This window comes from Piliocolobus tephrosceles, chromosome 6 (assembly GCF_002776525.5).
Source record: "Piliocolobus tephrosceles isolate RC106 chromosome 6, ASM277652v3, whole genome shotgun sequence".
NCBI classification, from domain to species: Eukaryota; Metazoa; Chordata; class Mammalia; order Primates; family Cercopithecidae; genus Piliocolobus; species Piliocolobus tephrosceles.
The window spans coordinates 82,815,601-82,835,108 of NC_045439.1; positions in this window are offsets into that span (position 1 = coordinate 82,815,601).

The following is a 19,508-nucleotide window of genomic DNA, read 5'->3' on the forward strand; positions in this document are numbered from 1 at the left end:
TCGGCTCACTGCCATCCCTGCTTCCCAGGTTCAAACAATTCTCCTGCCTCAGCCTCCTGAGTAGCTGAGATTACAGGTGCCCACCACCATGCCCAGCTAATTTTCCGTATTTTTAGTAGAGATGGGGTTTCACCATATTGACCAGGCTTGTCTCAAACTCCTGACCTCAAGTGATCCGCCCACCTTGGTCTCCCGAAGTGCTGGGATTATAGGCATGAGCCACTGCGCCCAGCCGCAAACATCTATTTTTAAAAACACAAACAGGATAAAATACATTGTGGATATCTTCCGATGTCAGAACATAGAGGTTCACCTCAGCATTTTAAATGATTAAGAGTATTCCATGGTATGGCTGTCCCTTAACTTATTTGGCTAGACTTCTATTAATAGATTTTTAAAGTTGTTTCTGATTTTACAGTAATATAAACAAACGCTATAATGAACTTCCTTAATCAGTATCGTGCGTGTGTGTGTTTGTGTAAACATTTTAGGAGTGGAATAATTAGGTTTAACGGTAGCTGTGTTTAACATTTTGATATACCTTGCTGAGCTCTCTTCCCCAGAATTGCAATCATTTACTTTTTCTGCTACATGCGTATCTTTACACCCCCGCCTACATTGTGTATTATCAAACTTTTAAATCTTAGCCAGTCTGATAGAGGGAAAATTATACCTCATATAATTTCAGTGTACTTTTCTACAATTATCTCTAGCTGTTACAATATTCCCTTTGTTAGGAAATTGCTTCATTATTTTCTGTGACTTCCCTTTGCAGAAGAACTCAAGTGGCATAGTTCGAAAACCCTTGATCTCAATAGATTCCCTGGGCTCTCATGTTCCAAGAGGCAGGTTCTCTGCAAGTGTGTTTGTCTCCGCTCTATGTCAGTGTGTAGCTTGTGTGCCACCTCTGTGTGTGTGATGTGTGTCTGACTGCCAGTGTGTTCATGTTAGTGAGTGTTTACCTCTCCCTTCCTTGAGGATCAGAGACCTATTCAGGAGAGCGCAGGTTACCGAGAGGTTTACTTTAGGAGACAGAGATCTCTCCCAGTTGGGAAAAGAAGAGCAACTGGAATTTTCTGTAACCAAGAACTGCATATGGGAAAGGGATAGAGGACAGAGGCTGCTTTCTCTCTGCGGACCCATGAACTTGCCCATGGGCTGAAACCAGTCACCCTGGTCTGACTCTGCATGCCTTTCAGCTGAAGGAACAATTGCTGCCTGCAACAGTCACTCAGTTTCCCAAGGGATCAACCTCTCTGTGCGACTGGGGAAAAGGAAACAGACATTAAGAGGTCTGCTGGCAGGGGCTGATGCAAGGATTGTAAATCTCTGCTTCATCGCATGTGCGTTATTTGGGAAGTGGCTGGAAGTTCAATTCATGCATCTACTGGCAGTGCATCTAGGGGAGAGTGGGAACACAGGAAGAGGAACAGGCCGTTCCATCCTCAATTCTGCCACTTACTGGCTGTGTGTCCAAGGGCCACGTAATTTTTCTGCACCTCATTCACTTATCTGTAAATCAAGGGAAACAATGCCCACATCATGAAGTCATTGTGAGAAGTAAACTAAATGATGTGTATCATGGATCTTAATAAGCGTCTCAGTCAACACGTAAGTTCCCTCTGCTAAGAGTGACGTTTTGATAATCACACCTTTTCAAAATGAGGATCTCAAAGAACATCTGCAAACATTAGAGGAGGAGGGAGCCTTTTTTCCTTTAGTGTGTCCATTCAACAGCAGCCTTGTGCCTGTGTACTACTGTGAGAACAGCAAAGTCCAATCCTGCCTGCCGTCCTGTGCCACTCACGGCCACACGCTTTTAATTTTCGCCACACTCATGCAATCTCTTGCACACATCGTGAATTTCATGCCTCCGTACCTTTGCTCATGCAGCTTCTGCAGCCTGGAATATTCTCTCCCATTCCGCTGCACCTGGCAAATGCTCACTTATACCTCAAAACATATCAGGACAAAACACATAGCATTTAGTCTAACATATCTGGCTGTTTGCCTGGAAGAGAATCAAAGTGGACCCCTATCTCTAACCATATGCAAAGATAAAATTCCAGAGGGATTAATGGCTTAAAAATGTAAAAAATAAAATGTTAACTATCTGTCAAGACAAGCCACAATGCAACAGTAGCACATACCTGCCAGAATAGCTAAAACACAAACGTCAGATGATATAAACTATTGGGGTGGATGTAGAACAACTAGAAGTCTCTGACATTACTGGTGAGAGTGTAATTTGTACAGCCACTTTGGATGACCGGCAATATCCACAAAAGCTGAACATACACATTCTTCATGACCCAAAAATTACACTGTTGGGTAAATACTCAACAGAAATGCAGACATAAATTCACCGAAGAACGTGTGCAAGAACGTTCATAGCAGCACTATTTGTTATAGCCCCAACTTGGAAGCAACTCAAATGTCTATCAACAGTAAAACAGATACAGTATGGTGTGTTACATACAGGACTGCTGCACAGCAATAAGAATGAAAGAACTACATGAATTAATCTCACAAACATAATGTTGAGTCAAAGAAGCTAGATACAAAAGAGTACACATGGATATTTCATTTAAATGACCTTCAATGACAAAACCAAGAAATGGGGAAAGGATTCCCTATTTAATAAATGGTGCTGGGAAAATTGGCTAGCCATAAGTAGAAAGCTGAAACTGGATCCTTTCCTTACTCCTTATACGAAGATTAATTCAAGATGGATTAGAGACTTAAATGTTAGACCTAAAACCATAAAAACCCTAGAAGAAAACCTAGGTAATACCATTCAGGACATAGGCATGGGCAAGGACGTCATGTCTAAAACACCAAAAGCAATGGCAGCAGAAGCCAAAATTGACAAATGGGATCTAATTAAACTAAAGAGCTTCTGCACAGCAAAAGAAACTACCAGCAGAGTGAACAGGCAACCTAGAGAATGGGAGAAAATTTTTGCAATCTACTCATCTGACAAAGGGCTAATATCCAGAACCTATAAAGAACTCAATCAAATTTACAAGAAAAAAACAAACCACCCCATCAAAAAGTGGGCAAAGGATATGAACAGACACTTCTCGAAAGAAGACATTCATACAGCCCACAGACACATGAAAAAATGCTCATCATCACTCGCCATCAGAGAAATGCAAATCAAACCCACAATGAGATACCATCTCACATCAGTTAGAATGGTGATCATTAAAAAATCAGGAAACAACAGGTGCTGGAGAGGATGTGGAGAAAGAGGAACACTTTTACACTGTTGGTGGGATTGTAAACTAGTTCAACCATTGTGGAAAACAGTGTGGTGATTCCTCAAGGATCTAGAACTAGAAATACCATTTGACCCAGCCATCCCATTACTGGGGATATACCCAAAGGATTATAAGTCATGCTGCTATAAAGACACATGCACATGTATGTTTAGTGTGGCACTATTCACAATAGCAAAGACTTGGAATCAACCCAAATGTCCATCTGTGACAGACTGGATTAAGAAAATGTGGCACATATACACCATGGAATACTATGCAGCCATAAAAAAGGAGGAGTTCGTGTCCTTTGTAGGGACATGGATGCAGCTGGAAACTATCATTCTCAGCAAACTATCGCAAGAACAGAAAACCAAATACCACATGTTCTCACTCATAGGTGGGAATTGAACAATGAGATCACTTGGACACAGGAAGGGGAGCATCACACACCAGGTCCTATTGTGGGGAGGGAGTAGGGGGGAGGGATAGCATTAGGAGATATATGTAATGTAAATGACAAATTAATGGGTGCAGCACACCAACATGGCACATGTATACATATGTAATAAACCTGCATGTTGTGCACATGTACCCTAGAACTTAAAGTATAATAAAATAAATAAATAAATAAATAACATTCAAACACTAACCTATGATGTTAGAAGTCAGGGTACAGGTTAATCTTTGAGGAGGGTTGTGATTGGCAAGGGGGGATGAAGTGAAGGAATGTCTAGGGTACCGGTAAGATTCTGTTTCCTGATTTCGGTCCTGGCTACATGAGTGTGTTCACCTCATGAGAATTTATTGATCCATAAAAAGATGTGCATTATTTCATACATATATCTCAATAAAAATTTTGGCAAGGAGGCAAATCTAAGGGTTAGAACACTTTCTCAACCAAGGTTGGAAACCTAGCAGATGAAAAAGATAGGTATTTTTGCATATATATACATATATATACACATATATATAGCATTTTTATGGGAAAAGATACTGTAAGCAATGTCAAAAGACAAGCAGAAGACTTGGAAAAAATGTAATGCAGATGATAGACAAAGGCTAATAGCTACAGTATGCAAAAAGCTCTTATAAATGGATGCAAAAAGACAGCCCAATAAAGAAATAGGCAAAATGATATGAGTAGGTAATTCAAGGAAGAAAAATACCCAACTGATGGAAAGATTCTCAAATTCATTAGAATTCAGTTGAATGCAAATTAAAGTAGTAATAAGATACTCATTTACACTCTTCAGGCTGGCAAAATTAAAAAGAGTTTCTACACCTATTGCATGTGAGGTTGTGGGGAGCATGCTCATCATACCAGCATTGCTGGTAGAGATGTAAATTATTACAGCCTTTTTGCAAATCAATCTGGAAAAATCCATTAGAATTAAAAATACATATATCCGTTGACCTAGTGATCCCACTCCTGGGAATCTATTCCACAGAAATAGAAGGATTCACCTAAGGGTCCATATGCAAGGGTGGTTATTGCAGCAATGATTGCAGAGGTGCATTCATGGTGTGCATGCATGCATGCACACACACGCACCCACACAGAAAACAAAGCCTGTGCCTCTCAGCAGGGAAATGGTATAAATGGCGGTACTTTCCCTTGAGGCTCACAGTCCAGAGGGCTGGGGTAATCTCTTGCCGGTTCACAGGAGGTCTTCACCTCTGGAGGGGGTGGTCTGGGAGTGGGGTGGGCAGAGTCATGGATGATAAGAAGCCCTCTTCCTCCTAGCCTGAGCCAGTAGCATGGATTCCAGAGCAGGCTTTGGAGAAGTGACTGTTTAGAGCTCGGACACTCCCATGTCCCCTCTTGGCGGGACTCAGTTCCTGTCCCTCCAGGATCAAAGAAGTGACATCAACAAAGGATCACAGAGGTGGCTTTTATCGACATCCACTGCAGGTCCCATTTAAAATGGCTTTCTTAAGCCAAAGGCAGGCAAACATCTCTACTAACTGAAGAATAAAGGAGACATGGAATCAATTGCAAATAGTTATTTCTAAAAATCATGCCTCTCTTCTGAAGTTTGTGTTTGTCACATCTCCATCTACCTAAAATTCTCTCTCTCTTAGGTGAATTAAAATATAGAGTCAGTTCCCTAACATCCGGTCAGTTGTGGTACAGCCCTGGCCTAGCTTAGGAAGGTAACCCTAAGCAGGCCTTTAACACTAAGTGAAGGCCCCCATAGCATATGTATAAATATTTAAAACCATAAACTAGGCCAATAAACTATTAGATAAAAAGTTCCATCTTTCTGTCTTGAAAAATATGCCCTCTTAAGATCAAAATTTTTTAAAAGTATAGCACTATGATTTTTATATGAACAAAAGTTGGTAAAATAGTAAAGATGACAGAATTTAATTATTTGTGCACCTATTTGGATATTCTGTTGATGAGCTGGTGATGTTTTAGTAAGCTATAAAATCAACATATACCTAATTCATATTATAAATCATTCAAAGTATTATATATCTTTTCATTAAATTTGTTTTCCTCACCTTCCTTATTGCAAAATTACCTAATTATGTTTTTATAATCAAGACTTTTGCACAATTTGTGTTTTATTGATGATGATACCAAATTAGACTACCTTTTTTGAATTGTAATTCTTAGATAATTAAAAAAATTAATTTCAATTTGGAGAAAGTTTCAGTAATAAATGGAATTTTCATTAAAATCTTAAAGTGATTTTTACATTTGGAAATGAACCATGAATTTTACATATCCTGTTCAAATGCTTTAGTGGAATTGTGTTAGGTAAACGGTAATTATTGCAGAAAATACTATAAAAAATTTTAATTTCATAATAGAAATTTCTATCATGCTGCAATTTTTGCTATCTTTCAAGGTAATAGTTTATGCAGTAACATGAAGAATTAGCTTAATACATATTACATCTACACTCACACCTCTACTGATTTGAAGGTAAAATAAAGGTTCATTTTGCAAACATGTTCCTCAGCCACCATGCAACTGTCAATGCCACACTAATTCATGAGACCTCCTGAACCACGAACTGGAGCACAAAGAGAAACATGAAAATGGACGTGTGGCCCTACTGGGAAATAGTATTTCACTGTGCAAGAAATGATTGCATTCTTGTTATCAGAGATAAAGGATTTGACAAGCTAATTAATTTGTCTTTTCCCTTACCTAAGTGCTTCCGCCACTCAAATCCTCCCTGTTCTCTGAAGCAGTGTCTGTCTCCAATATTGGCAGAAGCACAACCCAGAAACCTTCGTGACATTCAGACATGGTTGCTTTCTGTTTTGAGGACACAGGGCAAAAGGTGAGGGGCCGCATTTCCCTGGGACCTGACCGATGTTGTCATTGGAACTGACGTTTCTGTTGCCGGCAGTGCCATGCCAGCACTGAGTACTTGATCCCATGTGCTCCATAACCAATACATTTTATGGGTGTTTGTGATATATGCAACCTTTTCAAGTAGGGCTTCTCAGTTTCTAATTATTATTTTTAATTTCCCAACCCAATACAGATCAATTCTTTGATTCAATAGAAATAATTCACTAGAAAAATGAAATTGAAAAAAATCTATATGAGGACCCATGGGGTGGCTCATGCCTGTAATCCCAGTACTTTGGGAGGCTGAGGTGGGTGGATGATTTGAGGTCGGGAGTTTGAGACCAGCCTGGCCACCATGGTGAAACCCCATCTCTGCTAAAAATACAAAAATTAGCCAGGCGTGGTGGTGGGTGCCTGTAATCCCAGCTATTTGGGAGGCTGAGGCAGGAGAAACACTTGAACCGAGGAGGCTGCTGCAGTGAGCCAAGATCATGCCACTGCCCTCCAGCCTGGGCAATAGAGTGAGACTCTGTCTCAAAAAAAAAAAAAAAAAAAAAATCTATACAAGTTACAAGCCCCAGATTTTAAAGATTCAACAGATAATAACTTTACTGTTAGTTTCTCTGTATAACTCATCAAGAACAAGTAACAGGCACAGGTCCACCAACCACACTTCTTTGCGGAGGACTGCTTTGAGTCACTGGAGTCACCAGATTCAGGGTAGGGACCCCTCTTGCCTCTGTCTAAGAGTGGTACCAGTAACTATGAGGCTGAATCCTGCCCCACAATATTTTTCAGTCTCTGTGTGAGCACTTTCACCTGTGCCATGTGGCTCTCATTTCACGCCACGTTCTCTGTTCTCTTACTGTCCCGATACAAGCGGAGCTCCCTATGGCCCCTCCATTTCCACCAGCCTTGCAGTCCCTGCTCCTTCCTGAGTGGCCCCATATCAGTGTATGATGAAGGGCCTTGAATGTCATGCCGAGAGAGGAAGTTTCTGAGCCGGGGTTCAACTCTGAGAATGTGATGTGGCCTTGCACCCAGCCAGGACCTCTCCTGGGCTTAGCTGTCAGCACCAGAAAGTCCACGTAGAGCTGATGCCTTCCTGCAGTGGGGAAACAGAAAGGATGAGGCAGCTCCCCAGAAGGCCTTAGGATTTCTCAGCAGAGATAGGAACTCCCACTCCCACTCCGCCAGGGGTCAGCAGCAGTTCCAGAGCTTACCACATGCTCCCAGGAAATCGTACATATTTCTAAAATCATCCATGTATCTTTTTTGTCACCCACATTTTTAATGACCCAATTCCAATTTCCTGCCCTTATCTCTCCTTCTCATTGATATTTTTCCAGTAGATGTAGCTGTACTCATTACCAACTACTGCCAATTCACTTAAGCCCTGTGCTCCTCAATCCCACTTCCATGAATTAAGTACTTTTAGCAACTATTAACAGTATGTCCTTCCCAGTTCTTGCCTACACATTTCAAAACACCTATCTCTCTCATCACTCAAACTAGGGGAGCAGGATCATGAGCAGCCCTGTGGAGAGGCCCAAGTGGAGAGGAATTGAAGACTCTGGCCAGCCACCATGTATTTGGAAGCATGTCCTCCAGCCCCAGCTGGGCCTTCAGATGAGAGAGCAGCCCTGGCTGGCGTCTTGACGGCAACCTCATGAGAAACTGAGTCAGGACTGCTCTGAGGCATTCATAACCCTCAGAAACTATGAGATAACAAATAAATTTAAGCTGCTAAGTTTTGGAGGTTCTGTGTTACATAGCAACATAATACAACTTTCATTTCTCTCCAGTGATTATGTCAGTTTTTAGCCCCTCTATAGCAAAATCCCTCAAAAGAGCTGTCTGTCCCCAGGGTCTCCCCTTCCACCCTGTTTTCTCCCACTCAATCCCATCTGTTCTAATACATTCACTGAAGTCTGCTTCCTGTGAGACTAGGATGTGTAGTTGAAATGTTCCCTGTTGCAGACTCTGAGACGAGGATTCTTATGCAAGCAATTTGTTATGGAAGTGCTCCCAAGAGAAACGGGAAGGAAGCAGGGGAGCAGGACAGGGAAGGGGAGGAAGTCAAGTAAGGGTGAAATTTCAGGCGAAGTCCAGGTCTCAGAATGATCCTGATGGCTCTGGAGAAAATGACACTTTACAGCTATCTGCATTCTGCTAGTGGGGCAGAGCCTTAGCTACTCCCCACTAGCCTGGACTCCAAGCTACTGCTGCCTACTCTCACCCCAGGCCCCGGGAGCTCTAACTCACAGCCCTCAGTTCAGGTGGCATTAAGGTGAGCCCCTCCTAGGAGTACTGTTGTCTCTTCCTGAAATGAGGCTCTGTCTGGGGCTGCCCCAGTCCATAAGACATATTTTTCTCTCCTCAAAGGGCAAGAATGATAATTGTGCTTGTCCCATAGCAATGTGTGGTGCAAACTACACTAAAGGCTAGATACTAAAGGCTCAGCTTAATTCTACTGCCAGCAGCTCTCAGGCCCACCCCTGTGGAAACAGACATATTGGAGGGAGTGTGTTACCTGACTCGGATCAGCAATGGCAACCCCAGCTTACTCACACAGAAATGGATGGGTAGGCTTGAAGAGGAGGGGAAGGGTGTAGTTAGTGCCTTTTTCCACAGTCTGTGGGAAGCCAACTGCTAACCAGCCAACATGTCTTATGACTTATTTTCGTTTACAGAACTGCCCTCAGATGACTGAAACATGAACGTGTTTTCCTGTAAAAATGGATTATTCTACTTTCTTGCTTTAGTCTGGGACTCTGCTCTTGTGGTCTGGTGAGACTTCTGTACGTGTGGGGCCTGAGAACACTTTTGGTAGAGCTGTCTCTGCTGAGGTCTTCAGAAGGACCTTTGGGCAGCCTTATGTCTGTCTTGGGCTGCCAGGACAGAAATGCCTAGGTGGCTTCTGGAAGGCCTGGTGGCCAGAGTGACCACTCAAGCTGTTCACTCATCCTCAGCCCAGGCCATGTACTGTGCTCCTCCCAGAGCTCTGACATTTGTTCACCATGGAAAAGGTGTGATGTAGAAATAGAATATTTGTTATTTATAACCCCTCATTGACTTCTAAAGAAAATGAAGCCCCAAGACTATTTGTTGAAGATCATGGAAGGGAGAATACAAAATTGGAAGCGATGTGGGGAAGAGTTAAATTGCTCTGCAGAAGGAGAGGGATATGTATGGGGAGGGGTGGGAAGTAGAGGCTGAAGCTTTGTGGAGGAGGACCAATCGGGAGGGGAATGCACATGGCTGGGGAGAAACTTTGCAGGGAGAGTTACAAAAAAAGTTGGAGTTTGCTGTGTGCTATGCGATGTGATCCTTTACTACATCTCTCCTGTTGACACTTCAGAACACTATCAGTTTCTTACTCTAATGCATTGTGGAGTGGGTTTTCTTTGAAGGAACGAAGAGAAATGCTGAGTCTTGCTTCAACGTTGGTGAGGGTGGATCAGAGGCTCACAGTGGAAGCTGCCAGGACTGGGTTCAGGGTTACATGGAGCACAAGGTACCTCCATGCTATGCTCTCCAGTCTGGCCATTCCCTTTTTTAAGGAAAAGAACATTTCAGGTAGAGGGCATGACCAGAGAAAAAGGTGAGTTTGGAGAGGGAGGGAGAGACCAGAGTGGGTGGGGAATGTGTGTGAGTCTGTTGAGAAATGGGGTGAGGAACAGAGGCAGAAGATGGTGCTAATCGATGAATTAGTCCATCCAGGCTGCTGTAACAAAGCACCACACACTGAGTGGCTTATAAAGAACAGAAATTTGTTTCTTATGGTTCTGGAGTCTGTGAATCCAACGTCAGGGTGCCAGCATGGTTGGTGGCTGAATTCCTGCGGTGGGCCCACTTCTGGTTGCAGACTGCTGACTTCTAGTTGTAGTCTCATATGGTGGAGAGCAGAGAGAAGCAAGCTCTCTTAGGATTCTTATAAGGGCACTAGTCCCATTCTTGAGAGCTCCACCCTCTTGAAGTCACCTAATCCTAATTACCTCTCAAAGGCCCCCACCTCCAAATACTATGACACTGGGGGGTAGGGTTTCAACATATGAATTTTGTGGGGACACAAACATTCCGCTCATAACAGTAGGTTAGGACTCCAGGCAGGGCCTTGCTTATCTTCCACATCAGAGGTCCTCTCGGCTGACCTACCACTCAAAATCTTAGGGTAATCCAAATACACCTCAAGGCACCATGTGGCCCAGGCTTGATTCAGTAACACATTCAAAGCAACACAATTCACCTTCATTGTGCAATGCATATTGTCTCTTATAATCCATTAGCTTCTTCCAAATGGAACCCTCAGTTCTATGGGTAAGAAGGCTCCCACCTGCAGGGGCAACCACTGTCTTAGGAACTAGCCATGGCACTGGGCAATCCTAGGCTGCTCTGGATAGTTCATAAGGCATACCCCAGTGGCAGATGGATTGGCACTGGGGAAAGTGGTGTCCTGTTGGCTGCAGGGAGGCATTTTGGACAATCCACTGCCTCTCTGTATGTTCTTGCTAAGGTTCCCAAAGAGCTTCCTGGCAAAGATATTTTAGACCTTTTAACTACTTGGCAAGTGGCTTACAAGTCCTTCTAAATATAGCAGATTAGTCAATGGAAATACAAAACTTTAGAAAAAATTCATTGAAAGAGCTATTGAACTGGGGAGGTTTTGCCGGAGTAAATATTTTCTCTATGGAATTCTGATCTATTCATTTAGTAATCCTAATTATGGTTTTGCTAATTTGGAGGTAATTTCAGAGAAAGGGTTTTATTCCACTGGGAACTGTCAATAGGTTAAGAGGATTTTGTTTTTCATTTGTGATGTTTCCAAGGAATGTCATTCTTGCAACAGCTTCAACCATTTTTTGCTTATGTCTGTCACCTTGCTGCTCAAGGTTGAAAAGAAAATACCTCTCCTTGTTAGCTCCCATGGCTGGTTTCTTATATACCAGCTGTGCTCTCTCTACCAACCCTCCTAGGGACCAGCAGCAGATATGTGCAAAGGTGAATGTACTACATTTTCTAGGAGTTTCCATTCTCTTCATTATCTTCAAAAGGATGGCTAGACTGTCAGAGTAGAGGCCAAGCCTTCCTGGGCCTTTGGGCCTCTGTGTACCCAGTGCCTCTGCATACCTAGTGACTTTACCTAAAATAACCTCTCTCCTTCCTCTTACCAGGCTTTTTATTTTATTTTATTTTATTATTGTTTTTGAGATGGCGTCTCGCTGTGTCGCCCAGGCTGGAGTGCAATGGTGCAATCTCGGCTCACTGCAACTTCTGCCTCCCGGGTTCAAGTGATTCTCTTACCTCAGCCTCCTGAGTAGCAGGGATTACAGGCATGCACCACCACACCCAACTAATTTTTTTTTTTGTATTTTTAGTAGAGATGGGGTTTCGCCATGTTGACCAGGCTGGTCTCAAACTCCTGACCTTAGGTGATCCGCCTGCCTCGGCCTCTCAAAGTGCTGGGATTACAGGCATGAGCCACCGCGCCCGGCCACCAGGCTCTGTTTAAGTCATGCTTGGGTTCTTAGCTCAACTGCAGTTCCCTTTGGGAAGTCTTCTCTGACCCCGTGTCGATATCCACAGTCATGGATTCGTCTCTGGGGCTCCAGACCTGTGCACTCATTAATATCAGACATTTCATTGGATGTTTCATAGGAACCCAAATTCAGCATGTCTCAAACCAAATGCATCATTGCCCTCGCCCTTCTACCTTCATCCCTTCCCTCTCTTCTCCTCTGAACCTGCTTCTTCTTCCATGCTCTGTGTTTCCAGGCAGGGCACTATGGGGTTATCCTTCTAAATACAGCAGACTAGTCACCAGAACCAGAAACCCAAGGGTTACTTTAGAATCCTCCCTCTCCTTTACCCTCACATCTCCTTCCATTCTACTCTGTTCCTGAATCCAATAGATCCCACTTCTTTAATCTCTCTCAGATCCTTTCTTCCCTTTTCTTCCTCTCCCTGGCCTGGGATGCCATCCTCATTTGCTTGAATGACTGTATTGGTGTCCTAACTGGTCTCAGCGCCTCTAGTCTTACCCCTCATCCTGGTCTGTGCAGTGATATCTGATGTGAACCATGCAGATCACAAAATTATACTCCTTGCTCTGGATTCTCCACTTTCCACAACATCTCTTCCATTGGATATCATCTAAATGCCCATCTGGTGCCTGCTGACTTGTCTAACTTCATTTTCTGTCACTTTGAACCAGTTAAGACTCAACATTGCAAGGAAGAGAAAATCCAACTCAAATTGACTTAAGCAAAAAGGAAATATATTGGTTCACACAACTGAACATCCAGGGATAGATCTGGCTCGGTTTCAGGCGTGGCTGGATCCAAGGGCTCAAGCAATGTCATCAGAAAGCTGTTTCCATCTCTCAGCTCTGCTTTTTGCTTTGTTAGCTCCATTCTCTGGCAGGCTTCTTTTCATGTTGTGGTGAGATAGCTGCCAGCAGCTCTAGACTGCTACCTCCTCACAGGAACAAATCCAGCAGAAAGAGTATCCCTCTCCCATTGCTGCTCAAACCAAGTACCAGGATTACCTTTACTTGGACCTGATCGGCTTGCCTTGGGTCAGGTGCCCATCCCTTAAACAGTCACAGTGTTCAGAGGAAGGTGATGCTCTGGTAATCCAGGTCTGAATCATATGCTCGTCCCCAGAGCAGGGGTTGGAATCAGCTTTTCCCAAAGCACATAGAATAAGAGTGGGGCAGGGCAGCTTTCCCCAGAAACAATGGAGAAGTGACTCTAGGAGCAGATGGAATGGAGAATGGGCTGGCCAACATAGGCAAGCACCGAACCCTCCTTTCTTGCAGGACTGCCCCTCCTGCCAGCTCTCTTTCCAGCTCTCTCCACTGACTGACTCCTTCTCTGTCAAGTTGTAGCCTCTGTGCTGCCTCCTTGGGGCCTCCTTCCCTAGCTCCCCAGAGACCTGGAGGCCCCTCCTCCTGCTGTTCCCAGGGTCCTTTGCTTTGCATCAGTGATGCTGCTACATTGTAACTTTGGGCTTTCATGACTCTCCCTTCTAGACTGTGAGCTCCTTGAAGACAGGGACCCTCTCTTTACATTTCAGTATTGCCTGTATCTGGTACAGGGTCTAGGCTAGAGTGGGTCCCTATTAAGTGTTGAATGAGAGAAGTTATAAGGAGAATGTGGATGTCACATGGGCCCAAATCCTGTGTGTCATCAAGGTAGGAAGAATAGCCAGGATCATGAATAACCAAATGAGAATCCATAAAGAGCTTAGTAGCCTGGAAAAATGGACCAAATCTGTCAAGATGAACTGAAATAGAACTAACTGTGGAGCCCGACATTGAAGTCTAAAAAGCATTTGTTTGGGTATAGGGTGGGGGTGGTAGGAGTATCTGGAAAAGATGCTTAGTTGTCTTTATGTGGCTACCTAAAAATGCTAAGATAATCTTGGGCCACAATAATGGAAATATACTCTTTCTCCCTATCTCTTTACTGTTTAAACTCTGATGCTTGGCACACCACCATCATTAGTCCACACACTATCCCTTTCCTGTTTTGTTTGTTTGTGTGTTCCTTTTATCTCCATTCCATTCCCATATGGAATACATTCTTTTTGTCTGTATGCCTTCCTATGCTTACAAAGTTTGTATTGCTGTTGTTTTGAATTTGTGTGAATGGTGTGGTGTCATGGAGCACATTCTATTTCTTATTTTTCTCATCCAGTATTTTGTTGTTAAATTTCCACTTATGTTGCCATGAGTATACCAACTTCATTGCTTCTAAATGCTGAATCCCCCTGTGTTTTACCTATCCATGCTTCTGGTGATGGACACCCAGATTGCTTTCAATTTCCTGCAACCACAAACAATTGTGATGAACATCCTTATACATATGTCCTTATGAATCTGAATGAGACTGGAATTGAGATATATGCTCAGGTGAGGATCTGCTGGAACAGAGGCTAGTCCATCCTTATTGTACCTGGACAGTGCTAGGTTGTTGTCCCAGCTGGGTGCACTATTCAACACTCTCACAAGTGGTAGAGTTCCATTGTTCCCACACCCTGCTGCCAATACTTGCTACTTAGCTTCTGTTTTTGCCAGTGTAGCAGGTGTAGTCATATTTCACTGTTGTTTTCATTTGCATTTCTTGGATTACTGATGTGGTTTGCACATTTTTAAATTTTTATTAGAAACGGGTTTTCCCTATGTTGCCCAGGCTGGTCTCAAACTCCTGAGCTTAAGTGATCCCCCCACCCCAGCCTTCCAAAGTATAGGGATTACAGGAGTGAGTCATTGCTCCTCGCCTGAGCATATTTTCAAATGCTACTGAGCCTTTGGGTTCTCTACTCCGTAAATTGTCTGTTAATTATCCTTTGCTCATTGTTCTATTGAGATGCTTGTCTTTTTGTGTTAATTTTCAGGAGTTCTTAGAATTTCCTAGATGTCAGTCCCTATCTCTACCTGGTTTTGGACAAGGCAAATACTTTTCAATGGTCCTGCTTACTCTGATTTGTCTAGTCTGAGGACTGTGTTGTTCTGAGGTTCATATCTTTTTTTTTTTTTTTTTTTGAGACGGAGTCTCGCTCTGTCGCCCAGGCTGGAGTGCAGTGGTGTGATCTCGGCTCACTGCAAGCTCCACCTCCCGGGTTCACGCCATTCTCCTGCCTCAGCCTCCTGAGTAGCTGGGACTACAGGCGCCCACCACCGCGCCCGGCTAATTTTTTGTATTTTTAGTAGAGACGGGGTTTCACCGTGGTCTCCATCTCCTGACCTTGTGATCCACCCGCCTCGGCCTCCCAAAGTGCTGGGATTACAGGCGTGAGCCACTGCGCCCGGCCTGAGGTTCATATCTTAAGAGGCCATGATGAGTCTGGGTCAGAGAAGAGACACTTGGTTTATGAAACGCATCAAGGAGGAGCTGTATCAGTAAGCGAAATTTACAGGGGTGCTGATTTCAAGCAATATAAGGAAGGTATTTCCAGTGATTAGAGCCACTGATGATAGGGTCTACTCTCTGGAGCAGCAGTGAGCACCAGAAACAGCAACAGGGGTGCTTAAAGAGAAGACAGACAGTGACTTGTTGGGGAGGTTGCAGAAATGTTTCCAGCATTAGATGGTTCATTCCAACCTTGAGATTTTCAGAGCTTTTCTGAGTCACCATGTGATAAAAGTCAGAGAGGGAATCATGGAAGAGGAGAAGGGGAAAACACAACTTTAATTCCTTTTTATTCTTTCCTTATGAGCTCTCCATATTCTTCATTTATCACATGGTGGCACTTCATTCTGCCTTATCCTTTATGTGAGTTGCACACACCCACACGTGCTTGTGCACGGCCATGTTCCTACAATCACTTTCACATTATGAGACACACATACATGCTATGTAAGTTTGTAGATACACACCAACATCACAATAAAGCAGTATATGCCCCCACAACACACATGGCTATACACATGTATGAACAGAAAAGATGTGAAATCTTTCCTTCACCATCATAAGGCTCACAGCTGACACTTCTATAACAAAAGACAGGTTAACAAGAGAAAAGCACAACAGATTTGTTTAATCAAAGTTTTATGTGACATGGGAGACTTCAGAAATGAAAACTTCAAGATACAGGTAAAATGATCTATTTTTATGCCTAGGTTTGATGAAGCTGGGACAGCCATGTAGAAATAGGATTGCACAAAAAGGGTATGATCTCATGCTAATAGACTGAGTGGGGAAATCCAGCAGGGCCTGTCTGTCCAGATTCTTGTTGGGCCTCTCTGTGCATCATCCCCTCTCCCAGTTATAGGATAGGACCCTTTCTGGAATAGGGATCTTATGACTCCCAAACGAGGTAGGTCAGAGAATTTCTTTACGGCCAGCTGTTACATCGAAAGATGGGGGGAAGGTAAGAGTAATAGTTGTAGGTTTTATGGCTGGCTTTGGGGTAAGGGGGTTCTGGTTTCTTCAATGAGCCACCTGGGGGAAGAGGGCTTCTAGTTTCTATGGCTGGCCTCAGGAGAGAATGAGGGGCAAGAGACAGGAGGGCAGGGGAATGTCACAGAGAAACTTTGCTCCTGAGGCTGCTTCTGAGGTCTTCACTTTGGGGCATCATTTCCTGAGCCCCAACATGTTCATATGCCCCATGCATGTTGCGTGTGTTCCCAAAGTGGAGGGAGTGGTTCTGGGTTAAATGTGAAAGGCCACACAGTCCTCCATCCTTCTTGGTGTGGAGGCTTCATTCATGGTGGTCCAATCCTGCCTTCCCTTCTGAGAGAACCCAGAGCCTGTGTTCTGCAGGGAGGTAAATATTTGATAATTTATCTCATTCCAGAGGCCAGAGGCCTGAGCAGGGACAAGGAACCGGAACCCTTGGTTCCAAACTCCCTCCACTCCCAGCCCAGTGTCTCCTGGGCTTCTCTTCAGTCTTTTCTGACAGAGCTAAATAAAACTCTAGAATTGGCCTGTCTCCTCCCAGGAAGACCCCTTTCAGACTATTGCTTCCTAATGTTGTAGCATCTTGGTCATTGAGTTTCCAGGTCTTGCACTACCCTTACCCTGGCTTGGGGCTATTCTCCTAAGTGCATGTGAATGAGATGGTCCAGGAAGCAGAGTGTCTCAGGGTTGGGCTGGGGGTGAGGGGACTGCAAATCTGGCCAATGGAAGCTGTCTTGTGGGTGGGGGGTAACTCTGGGGCTGGACTTTGATCTTATACCTCTTAAGAGACTCTGGGCAGAGTCAAGCAGCTGAGAAACTGCCTGCTGGACCGTGGACTTAAATACCCAAGGCAAGGCAGAAAACACTATGCACCAGTATCAATCACACTGTCTACTGCACCTTGGCCAATTTCAATCACTTACTTGAGTCCAGTGAGACAGGACACTCTCACATAACAAGTGACGTGGAATAGGGTTATTACTTACAGATAGGCAGCAAGGGACAACAGAAGCCTATGATTCATGGTGAGCCAATCCCCATGGCTCAGGAAAGAAGCAAAATTGGATGGAGTCTTGTCTGAGTGTGCTCCACTTGCACCGCAGCTGAGGGACCCCTGAAAGCAGCCTGCTCTGGGTTTTCTACCCCATGGTAACATGACTTGCTGGGATAAAGTGTTAAAGGATATCCTGTTCTATGAGGGAGAAAAACAGAGCCAGAACTGTTACAGCCACTTCCTCCCTATCTCAGGATGTTGCATTCCCAGGACATTCTACAGTTAATCTTTCTTTAAATTCTTTTTTTTTTTTTTTTTTTTTTTAGATGGAGTCTTGCTCTGTCATCCAGGCTGGAGTGCAGTGACACGATCTTGGCTCACTGCAACCTCTGCCTCCCTGGTTCAAGCGATTCTCCTGCCTCAGCTTCCTGAGTAGCTGGGACTACAGGTGCCTGCCACCATGCCCAGCTAATTTTTGTATTTTTAATAGAGACAGGGTTTCACCATGTTGGCCAGGCTGGTCTTGAACTCCTGGCCTCAAGTGATCTACCTGCCTCAGCCTCCAAAAGTACTGAGATTACAGGCTTGAACCGCTGCATCTGGCCTCTACAGTTAATATGAAAATTTTAAGTGAAAAAGGGGGGAGAACTGGCTCAATCCAAGGCCACCTGGACACTTGGAGAACTGTCCTGCACCTAAAAGCTGCAAAGATCCGGTGCAACACTGCAGACAGGCTCTTGCTGATTATGGAGGAGAGAAGAAAAGGGCACTAGACAACTTGGCTGTGAGAAGATTTCTCAAAAGATGTGATGGGGATAAATGTGCCACCAGGAGCCCTGCTGCAAGTGGTCACCCACTAAGGCTCTGTCAGACCAGATGGATGTGTATACTTTAGGTCCCTTCTATCTCTGGCTCTAGCTGGTTCTCAGCTAGCTGGTTCTGAGCCCTGCAGGAGGCAGCCAGGCACTCAATAGGCTGCCCAGACAGTTTGAATGCAAGAGGTCCGGATGGAGATGCAGGGAGCTAGCTGAGTTACTGGCACCTGGGGAGGTAGAGATATGTAACATGAGAGGCAAGCAAAGGCCACTGCACTTCATGACAAAGACTAAAAAAATAAATAAATAAAAGAGGCCATGAAAAGTCTTTCCCCACCATGAAGTATAATAAAGACTAGGAAGCATTTAAGCATGATCAAAGACATGAAAAACTCTACGATCGTGGAACTGAGCACCAAACTAAAATCCATGTGCCTGTAAGTCTGATGCTTATTGAGGAAAAACTCAAGAAGTTTGCCCAAGGACATAAAGTGTCTATAAAACCTTGTTTGTTGCCTGTCAGGTCGGGTTTCTTTAATCGAAAGATTGTGCTGGCCTTCCTGATGCCATAGTGAGTAATAAAGCTGTGCGCTGACACAGACACTGCAGAAATCTTTAGGAAACGGAGAGCCTCTCTCGTTGGAAGGGGTCTCTGCATTTCCCACCTGGGTAAGATTTGTGCAAGGCAGAGCCTTCAGGAATGTGGCTTCAAGTTGTTACGGTAGGGAGTTAGTCAGACAGGAGCAGGGCAGGAGAGGGCTCCCCACAAGCCAAGAATGTCAGGTGACCATCAGGTGATGGTCAGGTGGTTGTTAACTGTCTCTCTAAAAGAATAGTTGGTCATAGCAAGCTCCAGGGAAAAGCAGTCTCCCAATAGACAGAAATACCTGAAACTGGTGATCAGCAGCTTCCCAATAAGATCTCAGGAATTGGGCCAGTGGGTTCAAGCATGCACACCAAGAGGCAACATGGCGGAGTTTAACTGGTATATGACCTTCTAGGAACAGGTGACTGGTAAAGGAAGAATGCCTCAAGTGAGCATGCGTACAACTCCAGTGAAAACATTGCACGTGCGGCCCCTCCCAAGTGCCGGCAGGCCACTGTGCACGTGGACAGCCCACCCCAAGAAGAGAATCAGGAGAGAAGGGAGACATAAGACCACAGAAGTATGCCAATGTATAAAACCCCAAGTCAAAGCTCAAACAGAGCACTTGACTC